Source organism: Camelus ferus, chromosome 6, assembly GCF_009834535.1.
Source record: "Camelus ferus isolate YT-003-E chromosome 6, BCGSAC_Cfer_1.0, whole genome shotgun sequence".
Lineage (NCBI taxonomy): Eukaryota > Metazoa > Chordata > Mammalia > Artiodactyla > Camelidae > Camelus > Camelus ferus.
Window position 1 is genome coordinate 38,657,464 of NC_045701.1, and position 13,392 is coordinate 38,670,855.

At 39.8% G+C, this 13,392-nt stretch overlaps 1 protein-coding gene across 1 annotated transcript in view; it reads left to right on the forward strand.

Moving 5' to 3' along the window:
* AKAP6 (A-kinase anchoring protein 6) overlaps positions 1–13,392 on the forward strand; it is a 466,205-nt gene that overhangs the window by 42,604 nt on the left and 410,209 nt on the right. Inside the window, exon 2 of the mRNA XM_006191269.3 lies at positions 5,250–5,461. The gene's annotated coding sequence lies outside the window, so the exon portion shown is untranslated. The remainder of the gene's footprint in view (positions 1–5,249; positions 5,462–13,392) is intronic.

Genomic DNA, 13,392 nt, shown 5'->3' on the forward strand with positions numbered 1-13,392 from the left:
AGCTGGCCAGGATTAAGGCTCTGAACTTGATAAACTCAGGTAAAGAAGCATTTAATAGGCAGTGTACACAAGTGTTTGCTACACAACCTACTCTGCTCTGTAAGACATAGTCTTTGCCCTGAAGATGGTTAAAGTTGTTTCAATAACAGATATGCATCCAGTTAATGGAATATAAGGCAGGCTGATGTAAGGACTCAGCGAGAGGTAAAACCAGTTGATGCTTGTAATAGGTTGCAAGATTTCAGTTCTCTCATTTGTTTCCTAGCACCCTAGCAAATGAAGATTACTTTACCAATGGTGTGTGACTCTGTACCTTATATAGAGTAAAATTATAAGAGTACATTTATTGAATTGGATTATTCACTAAACATATGTTAATACCTTGTAAACAAATCTCTTGTCAGAGCTGCCTGTGACTTTGTTATAGTGAACCCTTAAGTGTAGCATTTACTGCAGGAATTTTCCATATGAAGGTATGATGTAATTTGTTTCTTTTCCATAGGAAAAGGAATCACTTTTTCTAATTAAAGTTATCTTGGAAGATTCCATCTTTCTAGAATGTATTATGCTTATGCTGAGAGAATATCTATAAATGAGGGTTAGTTATTTTATTCATAATTTTTCTCAGGTAAGGTGAGGGATCTAGTTTAAAAGACTGTGAGCTGAAAATGCTATGGTAGTTAAAAGACTCAGTTGTAAATAACTTGAAATAGGTATCATGACCACTACTTCCTCTGTCTCTGATGACACATGGTGGATGTTTGTTTGCTGACTTGCTTCATCATTTTTGGCCAGATCTTCTCAGTAGCAAATTGATTTTTGTTATTTTAGTTAGTAGTGGAAGGGAAAAAGATTAGGCCTTAGTAAAATCTTATAACATTTCAAACTCTGGAGTGATAAGGAGAAAGCTGCTAGGAAATTTTTCTTTGCCTGGAATGGAAACAATGTTACTTGAACAAAAAAGAAATTAAGAATTAAGAAGGACTTGTTAGGGGATTACCTATGTCTAAGAGTGTGCTAAAGGTTGTGGGGAAATCAAAAGTAGCACAGGACATTGTTAGTACCCTAAAGAGCTGTGTACTTGAGTAGATAAGATTAAGACCTATAAAAAATTAAATATCAAAACAGGAAAGCCCCAGAAATTCCATTGCAGAGTTTAAACAGCTCATAAACCCCTGCTTCATATGTTGGTCCTGAATGTTTTCCTTCCTCTGTATAACACAGCACAACTGGACTTCTACCAGCACATTAAAGCCACTTGGTTTCATGTCACATATTTGTGTTTGGAGTTAAATCTAATGAAGCAGCAAACTGTATTATAACTCTAAAGTCAGGCATGAGAAAATCTTAAATTTAGAAGATGACAGAAATCTCTGAACATGTTGAGGCCAGTTTCTTTGGAAAAAATCACCCCAAGGTTTGCTTCAGGCTCCAAATCTAGGTTTTCATTCAGGATCAAATCCATCCTTCCCTGGGCTTTTGGAGGCTTTTTGGCCTTTGCTGATGGGAATTTTGCCTGAGAAAGGACAGAGGAATGGGGCTCAAGCTGACTGGAGTGTGAGGTCACTGTCAAATCCAGGAATGTCCAGCAGAAGAGATGATAACACCTTGCATCTTGTGTGGAGGTCTTGCCAGCTCTGGCCTTGACCCTAGTCCTTTGAGGGGTCTCATTGCTGAGGCCCATGAACCCCTCCAGAACTCAAGCTTCTTTTTTTCTTTCCAAGGACTCTTCATGCCAATGGTGCCCAGTTATACCTTAGACAATTTCTCTGATGACTGAGTCAGTTAGGGCTCTGTTTACTGTGACTGAAATCCCTAAATGAATGGGCTGAAGCAGAAAAAGGGGCTTTTTGGTTCTTATAACCTACAGAGCCAGAGAAGGGCTGATTTCTGGCTCCAGCTGTGTCACTAGAACTCAGTTTCTTATCTCTCAGTTCAGCTCTGCTCTCCCCCTGTTGACTTTATTCTTAGACAGGTTCTTCACTCCTGAATGGCAAATGGATGGTCAGCTTTAGATTTGACATCCTCTCCAAATCAGCGGCCAACAGTGATTTCTTTACGATGTCTCATTGCATCTCATTGGCTTCAGTGGGGTCCCTTACCATCTCTGAACTAAATTCTGTACATCCGGAGGATATAAAAAGCTGATTGGCTTAAGACTGAGTGGCGTTCTGCATTCCTTGGTTGGAGTCCCACCCAAAGCAAATAAGTTAGAATGTGGAAGAGGTGATGTCTGAGAGGGAATAATAAATCCAAACATCAGGTAGCAACAATAATAACTGAGCTTATATATTAATATTATGGTTGCAAATTTTATTCTGATCACCAGTGATGAATAATTTTCAGGTAATAATATCTGCTTTGTATGGATATCTGAAAAAAGTAGAAGGGATGCTGTGCTTCAACAACAATAAGAGCCACATATGCCCCCTGTAATTTGGTGTCCAAATATTTTTTGCCACCAAATATTCTCAGAAGGTATACTGTACTGATTAAAGCAGTATCTACAGCTTCCATGGTACATGGCCATATAGGCCTGTGACTAGAGCACTTGAATACTTGTATACTTTGTGAACGAAGGTCAGTTTTGAAGCCAGAAATGCAGAATTGGGCATTGTCAGTGAAGGATTAATTAAACCTTTTTCCTTCTGCATGAGAATTCGACCTTTGCTTAACTCTGTTACTCTGTTCTTCTGGAAACCTGAAAATTATAAAATGTCGACAATATTTCCAGATAACACTGGTTAAGGTAAAAAAGATCCTTGGTTAGTAAAAATGTCTCCCTGGAGGCAGGAGAATTCCCTTGGTCTGGCCCTGACTCTGTTCTCCAAGAGGAGCTATTTATCCATTCTGTCCATGGCCCTGGCTCTGTCCTCTGGGAAGACCCCTTGTCTGTTACCTTCCTTGACCTCATTTGAAGTGAGTGGTGAGAAGTAAATACTCTTTGGTAGCTGTGCAGACTTTGTAAGCCATTTCCTAACCATCTTATTCCAGAGTTCAGAATCTTGCTGGACCTACAGATGAGAGCTAAAGAACTTCCCCTGATTGGGGTGAATGGGCTGTTAATGAAAATATTAATAAGGTTCAATGTTTCTGTGGTACTTTTATATACATTATTGCCTGCAATCCTCAAAACAACACTACAAGTTGAGGATGTGAAGGCAGTGAGAAAGGCCATTGAAAAGTTCATGGTGAGCTACTATAGGCCCATTCATAAGACAAGAAAACACTTGGTGACATGCTACTGCTTTATGGGTCCACTTTTAAGCCAGTCCACGCCATTTTGGGGACCAGTTATTTAGCAACTTCGGGTTGTTAAAAGTCTAACTTGGCCTTCGAGTTGATGAGACATCCATCTCTTCCAACCAAACAAATGACTTGCTTCTGGCAAGGGAGACTGATAAGATTCTTCTCATACTGAGAAGTCATATTTAAGTCTGGAACCCCTGATCCCACCCTGCTCTCTCCGTTTTGTAGAACCATGGATTTCAGCTATGGAAAAGCTGATAATATTGTTGTAGACCCATGATTTTCACTCCATCTTCCTCAGAGGTTGAGGAGTTTATCAGAGGTGACTTCAGGGGTCAGATTATAGCAGATTAGATGGGGGATGATGTTGAGAAGGGCTCATCAGACTTGGCTCTGGGCTTCTTACCCCCTTTCAACCAGAGACGCCCAGCTTTGGTCTGTAATGTTAGAAGAATGGGTTCCACTACTAACCAAAAAACTTGCAAACCATGGTTATTAGCTAAATCCATCATCTCTGCAGATGAAAACCTTGAGTCTCAGAGAGGTTAATTGATTGACCTGATATTACACAGATGCTCACTGGAGGAACTGGCATTAACATTTGGGTTTCCTTAATGCCAAATCAATACTATTGGCACTACAGTGGCTGCCTGTTACTTCTCTTGGTGTGGTCTAAGAGAAGGAGTGAGAATCAGGCTCTGCCATGACTGAGAGCATGGCTGATTTGGGCAGGCAGCTTCACCTTTTGCTCTTGGTCTCCCAATTCCTCATTAGGTGAAGCAAGAACAATTCTGGCTTTCCATCCAGAGAAAGGATGCTCTGTGCCTGGCTGATAGTACACCCTGCTAGGATCTTGGCACCTCTCTGGCATTTTATCAGCCCCTATTTACTGAGCCACTGCCTTAATTCCTTCTGCCACTCCATACACCTCCCCACCACTCCCCACTGTTGGTTAACAGTGGCATTGAAAATCTCAAGTAGGAGGCGACAATGTAATTGTCTCATTCAGTTTTGGAGTTTTAGAATCTTGTTCTTCTCCAGAGTTGTGAGGATAGAGTAGATGTAGGTCAGCTTGATTTTCTCTCTATCCATTAAATATGCAAGAGATGGCTGATTTTTCCATTTTTCCTTCTCCTCAGTTCACATGATATGTTTGTTTCTGCTCAGGGCTGGAAAGAAATGATTGCTTTAGATTTGCTTTTGTTTCACGAACTGGAGAAATACCTCACTGGGTCTGTTTAAATGTGGCTTTTCACACAGTTTCAGCTTTTGTTCGGGGAGGGCTGTGAGTATTTTCCTCCTGTGTGTCTTATTGTCCCATAGAGAGGAAAACAGAACCCTAATGTTTGGAATGCCAGTGATTCAGGAAGTTCCTAGCAGGTCTGCCATTTGTTCCAACCACCAGGTTTGGTCCCAGAAAAGAGTGGTAGGTGTTCTCTAGAAGTTGAAAGTGATGTGATGTGTCGCCTAGATTCTAAACCTCCTTCCGTGGGCCTAATGAGATCTGGGGCTACTGTGCATGAGAAGGTTCTGTAGGTTGGTGTCCATCAGGGGAAATGATTAGGGCAGACTTCGTTGGTGGGAGTTTGCCCATATTCTGAGAATGAAAGGCTATTTACTTTAGAATTAGAGTCGCTTTCTCAGTTTATATTCCGTTTTTAATTTTTTTTTTCTGTTGCTTGCTTTGTTCTTTTGGTCTTTGACAAATGAAAAAAATTCTTTTCAATAATTTTTAAAAAAGGTATTGTAATGCTTTCCAGAGGGGAAAAAAGTGATCAAATTGCCTCACAGAGAAACATTGTACATTTGAATTTTTATTTGTTTAGTACTAAATCTGATCCCCCAGCCTCCTTTTCTAAGTGTGGAACAACAATTAGGAGGTAGTTTTTATTTTTTTCCAAAGTGACTTCAGGGAAATCCCTTTTAAACCTATGGATTTTAGTCCAATGAGGGATCCTCTTCCTCTGGTCTAAATTTTGCATATCGTCTGTTTCTTACAGGGCTTCCGTATTGTCTCAGCCTCCACTGGAAATGCAGCAAGGATTCCTAGCACATCCCAGTTACCATAGCAACAGCAGTCTTTCCCATAATGAGCTGCATCATCTGAACTGATGTCACAGCATCATGCAGCAGGTCAAACAAGGCATCTCCTAGTATTGCATCCTACAGATGTGCTGTAAACATCAAAAGAAGACGGTGGGAGCAGGAGATGGTGAGTGTTAAATGTCTGGGCCTTAATTGCACGGCTGTTTTCTTGGTTAGTCTGTGTCTGCTGAGGCGGAGATGGGGGGATGTTGTCTGCTTAAAATGGACTAGGGAAAGAAGGGCTGTTTTACCTAAATCTGTTTTCAAGCTGCTGCTGGGTTAAGACAAAGGCCTGTAAGAGTCATACAGGAATCAAAATGTAGAATTATTCTTGTTCGATCTCTACCTAGTATTTTTAGTGTTCTCGTGGAATTTTTCATAAACATAAGATATTTTTCTATTGCAAAACCCCAAATAGACTCTGTATTGAGCAATTCACAGTATTTAGACATTATAAGGATATATATTTCTTTTTTATGGGGCAGAGCTAATTGGTCCCCTATTTGCTCTTGTGATTTATAAAATATTAAGTGATTTACAGCATGAAATTCAGTATTTACCTCGGTTGGGTTTCAGTTTCTTCATAGCAAGGAATGAATGCTGAATAAGCATCTGACATAACCCTGATGTGAAAGAAGATCTCTTGCATGTTCAAGATAGAGAATTTAATAAAAACATTAAGACCCAAACCAAGTGAAATCATTTGAGCCTTTTGATTTAGATGGTAGTCCTTCAACCCATGTACTTCATAGTTAGTTGAAAGACTGCCACGATATTTTTCCATCTCTAGCTAGCCTCCAAAATAACTGGAGTTATTTGCAGGCTGACTTGTAACAAGTCTCCTCTCTGCGGCAGTTGCAGTGAAGGGTAACACTGAGGAGGCCTCTGGAAGTGGCAGTGGTGTTGCTACCTCTTGCTTAACTTTAACCGGAATCTGATAAGATGAATAAATAGCAGAGTCCTCAGTGATTGTGGCAAATACTGATCTCTGGGCTCAGTCATAACCTCAACTCAATTCTGAAACTCCATGTATCATGCTTTTTTAAACTCCTAGCTCTGTCTTTAGACCTCTTCATTATTATTATTATTATTTTTTTCTGAAAAATATGACCTGACAGTATCTGATAAGGAGCAGTGAGTTGCCTTTTGTGTTGGGAAACAGATTTTCCCGGTGCAGCTGATTGCTACTAAGGAAGAGAAAGGAGGCACATGTCAGTTCAATTGATCAATATGTCCACTTGGAATCAGGGAGTGGTCTTTTGGCTCAGTGCTGCCAAGCTGATAGTTTTTACTTGAAAAGTCTCACAGGAGAGAATGGCAGTCTTTGAGTTCCTCTTCTTTCAGGCTGTTTATTGAGCCTAAAAGAAATGTATTACAGGAAACAGGAAAAGCAATACCTCTTGCCAGCTTGGAGTGATTTTTTTCTTTTCTTTTCTTTTTTTTTTTTTTTTTTCGCAGAGTCGAGCATATTGGTCCCATTAGGCACTAGCTGGAATGAAAGACCTTGGATTTTAATTAGTTTGTTTATACCCATCACACACATGCTGCTCTTGGTCCTTTAGGCTTATGTGGCTGATATGCAGCTGTATGGGATGGGAGAGGTCAGCTCAGCCTGGCTTTATCGCAAGCACTTAGGAGCATGGGTTGTTCATTGCCTGCTTTTTTATGTTGTATAATGTGAACAGAAAGCTCTGCTGGGACCTCTGGGTGTGAACACAGCTAAGTCAGTAGCTATAAGGTGACAGGGAGGAGTGCTGGATGGTATGGGGGAGGGGAAAGTGTGTCTAGTGGCTGGATTATGGGTCTGGAGAAAATCACTCGGTGCCCATTGGAATTCGTTTAAAGTATTACTTTCCAAGGAAAAGCTCTGAAGAAAGACCTGGTCGGTAACATGAATTGCTAGGAATAAAATAACCATAGGCAGCATTTTAATGAGTTTCCTATTTGCTTAATTTTTGTCTCTTTTGTCTAACAGTGCTCTCAGCTGCTTCATCATGGGTGATTTGTACAATTACTGGAAGTCACAGAAGCCAGAATCCTTAAGGGCAATGTTAGAAAAAGTGGAGTCATGCTTGGAGGGTGGGGAAGGCGCTGGTGGGTGTGGGCTGACGCAGTTGTCTGGTAGGACATCCTTGCAGTTTAGAGGAGCCTGTGATCTCTCCTCGCCCCTACAGATGTTCAGAATGCGATTGCAGACCCCCAACTTTAGGCTTTTGTGCTCTTTTCATTCCAGGAGAACAAAGCCCTAGTAATGGGAGCTACCATCCTGGGTGCTGGGCTCCTCTGCCAAGGGCCACAGCCAGTGCTGCTCTCCGATTAGCTGTGTGTCTTAATTACTGGCTGAGGCTGTTTCAGTTGTCTTAGTTTTAATATATCCCCAAGGGGTGGATGGGGTGGGGTGTGTATGGGGGAAGGGGAGAGATTGCTCTGTGGCTGCATTTTGTGGCATTTCTCTGAAACTTTCTAGAATTTAAAGAATTTAGTTTCACAGTGATGAGTGAAAGATCATCAAGACCATATTTACTGTGTGGCCAAGTTTAGACCACAGAAGCCTCACAAGAAGCTAGCCTCCTCCGTGCTTTTGGTTGTGGCTCTCTTTCACTGAATTATAGAGTTACAAGGAAGTTAATTCTTGTGGATAACTAGGCCATGACAGGATGATAAAGAAAAATTGTAACACCCACAACTATCATTTATTTCATTTATTCAGTTCTTATTATGTATCAGGCACTGGACTACACATTGTATATATTTTATTTAGCCTTTATTATGACATCAGGAGGTAGAGAGTAACAATTTCATTTTATAGGATTAGGTGTTATTATTCACATTTTGCAGAAATCAGGTCTTAGCCAGGTTATCAAATTTGGCTAAGGTCATATAGTTAATTAGTGGTTGGGCCAGGATTCCAAACTAATGTAATTTGAATGTGATGCCCACCTACTTACCCACAGTCATCTAAGTTTTATGGCATCCTAACTGTGTATAACATAAGAGCAGTCATCTTTACTCTATCACACTTATCTCCCCCTGACCCCATTCTAGTTGGAAAATCAGATTTCATGTGTAGAATGAAATATCATTTACAACACTAAGATCAGTTTTACTGCAGGGATGAGCATGAATCTTGGTCAGATCCCACTCTGATCTTAGAGATTTAAGTAATGCAGAATTGACGCTCAAAGTCTTTGCCACTGCCCTTGCCTGACATATCTTTCTAGCAGGATCTGCGAATGGGAAATGCTACATGGATAAGCATGGGCATGATGGAGTTGTCCTAAAAACAGGTCTTACCTGACTCAGTGATGATTCAAGTTTGTCATACCTGTCTTATCAGCTACATTTGTAGTGCCCTGCCAACTTTAAGACATTTCCATTCCCTGTTAACACCCAGAAAGAAATAGAAGAGGAAACTTCTGTCACAGCTGGGAAGGGGTATTTTGAATCCATCTCTTGGGTCAAGAAGATAAAAGAGTTATTTTGCTGAAAGTATTAGTAGCTGAATTTAAATGCTGCCTATTTCTGACAAAGTAGAAGAATATGGTCTTGTGCAACATCCTGGAAGCCTTGTATTTGAGGAGAACTGATACAGTCATCTCTGCATCATCTTGCCCTTCCCCAGCTCTCCACGCCCAGCATCATTACTGGGCTGTAAAGGCTGTTCTTTGTTTGACTGTGGGGCTAATGCACACACTGACAGCATGCTGATATTGATTCCGGTATGGTGAATACTTAGAAATATTATTCCACAGAGATCTTAGCCATTTCTAGGTTCTGGGAAGAAGTTAACATTTGTGCCAGCCTGCTTTAAGGAGGCCCAGGTTCATGTCTGCATGAGCTGCAGGAATTATAGGCTGACCAGAAAGCAACAGAATTACTGGGTGCAGTGAATATCAGAATTAGGTTCTAAGTAGGAAATAAAATAGCCAGTGGAACTGAGGGAAATTGATAGTCCTGCTGCAAGTCTCAGATTTCCTTCTATTTCCAAGCATAGAATCAATGAGTGATAATTTGTTTTGATCCTGTGGATTCAGTTCAATTTAACAGCTATTTATTGAGTATCTACTATGTGCCAAGCAATGTCAGGGAACATAGCAATAGGACAAGACAGATGCAGATCTCTTTCCCCACTACATTCTAAGGGTGGCGGGGTAGGGGCAGTGCAAAAAAAAAGCAAGTAAATTTACAGTGGAGTGATTTATTCTCTCTGACACTGTAATACTATTTCTATTCCCTTCTATTCCATGTGCTAATAGAGAAGCCCAGTGTCTCTGCATGTACACATATATGGTCTATGCATGGAGGTAGAATCACTGCATTGAATAATAGCTTTGGTTTTATTTTCTGCTTTGGGATTGGATTAGAATCTTGCTGAGTGTGGACCAAGCCAATATGGAAATTACCATTTTTTTGGTATAAGCCATTCTGAAAAATATAATTGCAATCAAACAAAAAAATACATGTCTATCTCAATTGACATAAACCTGACATATGGAAATATGAAATGTATTTGACAGATCAGTTAAGGAGGTTTTTTTTTGTTTTTATAATAGATATTTCTCACCCTTAAAAATGATTTGTCCAGAGAGCCCTCTGAATTGAACTTTCCAGCCAGTGTGCTGGTAGAGTTACGTGCCAGTCACCCCCAGCTATGAGCAGCCTGTTCATTAACCCTAGTATGCCTTCCAAACATCCCTTTAAATGGAAAGCATTTGTCTAAACAATCATAATACCTAATGTATTCAAAACTGTGATTGTATTTTCATGAAATTTTTCAGGTGCATATTCATTTATCTGTGAGGTATGTATGACTTGTGACAGTCGTTTGCAAATTGACTTTTCCTCTTTGATGGCAAGTGCATGTGCCCAGATCTGTAGATGGGCCACGATGGGAAGACTTTTCAGGGAATATCACTTTTTATAGGACTTTGGCTCTAGCAACAGACTTTTAGATATTTTGAATTAATAAGGCCGAAGATTTCTCCACAAGCACGTACCTGTCAACAGCTGAATCCCCTAGTTGGCTTTAGGACTTGGTAAGGACAAAAGAGAGACTTTGTTTCCCTGGTAAGCGACCAGTAATGTTTCTCTTTGTTCTTTAGCTCTAGGACATGCTCCAAGCCCTTCTAACCATCTCGCAACTGTTGTGCTTTTGAGTCACAAGGGGAAACGGGTTGGGAATGTGGAACCATTAGAAAAGGATCTCAAACTGGGTGATTCCTGAGCTTGTTTTATATAGCTGCAAGGCAGGCTTCTTGGACTTAAAACCTGTGCTAAGGCACAGGGCCCCACGCTTAGAGGGGTCCATACTTGGTTTAATGCTCTGCTGTTGCCATCTTGCAATTCTTAATAATTTTTGAGCAAGAGGTTCTGCATTTTAATTTTGCACTGGACCCTGCAAGTTATCTAGACAGTTCCTTATGGCACTTTTGATATAAAAAAATTGGCACACAAATCTGAGTTTTAAGCTTCTCTTTAAGAATTAGATGATGTGGCTCACTTGGCAAGAATTGACTGCCTTAAATGGATCAGTATTCTCCAGTTCATCATGGTCTCCCCACAACTCCCATTCATTTACCTCCACTGCTGCTGCCTGAGCTCTGTGGGTATTTAAGTTTGAGACTTTGTTCTGGAATAATTCAGATAGAAATTGTAGAGCTGAAAAAAACTAAAAGACCATTGTCAAAACAACCCAGAGCAAAGACCCCCATCCATGGTAATTTAAAGGCGTCCATGATAATTCAGCACCATGCACAGTAATTCAGTGGCAGTTCTTTTATTGGCAATGAGAGACATCTTACATTATACTTGAAGATACTTGATAGGTCAGACTTATTTGTCACCACCATTGCTTTCAGGGGAGAAATCAAATCTTCTTTGCAAAGCAAGCTAATTAACCATCCTATTGGTTCATTGTTTATATTAATTATCCTGCCCTTTGTTTACTACTTGATTACTTTTATCACCTTCTTTGTTTAATTCTCATTTAAATTACACAACATTTTTATGCTGGCTGGGTATTTTTTTAGCACAATTTTTTTCTATTTCTCTCTCCAGGAGGCTGGGGGCCTATAATTTGAGGTTATATTACTGCAGGAAGAGTTCACTTTTTTTTTTTAATTAAGAAGGGAATTACAGTCAATATTTATAATGAACTCTTCTCCAGCAAGGCAGTTCCAGCCATGCAAATGTTCATAAGTCAAGATCCGCCATTACTGTTTATAATAATGAAATACTGGTAACAGACTCCTGGACCTTATAGTAGGTGAAGCATTCTCACCCATCATGTCACAGTGAGAAGTGGCTGTATTAATCTACAGATGTGCAGAGAAATGCTAGAGAATTAACATGAATGATGATGCTTGCTGCACTGGAAAAAGGTAATTTTTTTTTTTTTTTTTTTTGGCTGTGTGACAGTAACAAGGACCTGACAGATCCATAAGGGACTTTTGTCACATCTCAGGGATGGAATCTTCTCTAAAGATCAAGCCCCAAGGACTCATGGCCTTACTCTGTACCCTGTAACAATCCTAATGCCCACCATGTTCACCCTTGTACAAACTGTAAAGCAAGCTGTTTCAGGTAATTTCACCAGAAGTCAACAATCAACAAATGCATCAAAGGTCTATCATGTGCAAGATCATATGCTAAAGAAACAAACCCTTTACCAATTAGGAAGACAAAAAGCAAGCACATGTATATTACTTGGAGAGCTTGTCATAAATTTAACACTCTGTTGTCTGGGCTCTGCTTGTAGACAGTCCTGATTAGTTCTTCCCTTGTTCCCAGGGTACTCTGAGATGGAGCTCCAGGCATATCTGGAGCTGCCACCTCATCTTCTATTCTTTTCATTTTATTCCTTGATTTAAATGTGTTTTCTGGAATAACTGTTACTTTTTCTGGCCCACTCAAAAATCTTTGTTTCCCACTGTCTCTCAGCTTTTTTAATTCTTAGTGCTCATCATTTGTTTCTACCCTTCCAGTCTCCTATCCTCTGGACAGACGGCTTGAAGCCCACCATAATCCTCCCCACCAGCAGCCCCATAGGCCTCCATCTTCCCTGCTACTATTTATTCCCATTACATTAGCATAAAAATAGCCCATCTAAAACCAGATGACACTTAGCTCCCCTTGTGAAGTACTCTGCTTACATTTAGCTTTTGATAGTTAATTCAAATATTGCCCTGTGTTTAATCTGTTGTTTTGTTTTTGTGTGAATTAAAAGCGAATGACTCTAACTCATATTACTCACTCTTGCAGGCAGTCTATGTGAGGTATCAACTAGAAATAACCAAAATAGCAGGGGCTTATGTGGTAGAAGACTGTATGCAAAAATGGAAACAGGTGTGCAAATAGAGTTAAAAATTTGTGTCCTTTAGTGTTATTATTACATTGCATTTTCAGTTAAAAATAAATAAAAATAATGGGGAAGGAATGATGAGAAGGTGGGCAGCACAGGGAGGCTCCAGAGAGACAATACATTTCTTCAGCCTGGTGTAGGGATGGCACACAGCTTCCAGAACACTGAGAATACCTGTCTCAGAAGAGCAGCTGCTTGAAGAGAAAGGACAGATCTGGAAATAAAGGTAGAAATAAAAACAACCACAGGAGCAGGCATGATTTCTCAGGGAACTAATAAAGAATCAGATTGTTGAATTGGATAATATGATTTTAACTAATTTAGTAATAAAAAATTGATAGCATGATTTTTAAACATATGAATTTTGACTAAATTGAAAATGACTAGGCTAAGAGGCAGAGGACCAAGAAAAAGGTGTCATAACCAGCTTAAGAAGAGACATGTTTCACCATGTTATTTTTCTCTTAGAGAGTTTTCCCTTTTGTTCCTTGCTCTGGTTAGTATTATTAGGTTTATTTGTTGTGAAGATGAGTAAACCTTTATTTTGTTTTAATAAAAAAATTGTTCTTTAAGAAAACAACAAAAATCATGTTGTCTGGTATGATTTTTTTTATGTTTCATTGATACTAAATCTTAACACTATCCTTTTGTAAATAATACATATGCGTAGATACCCGAATAAGAAGTAGTAAAATGAG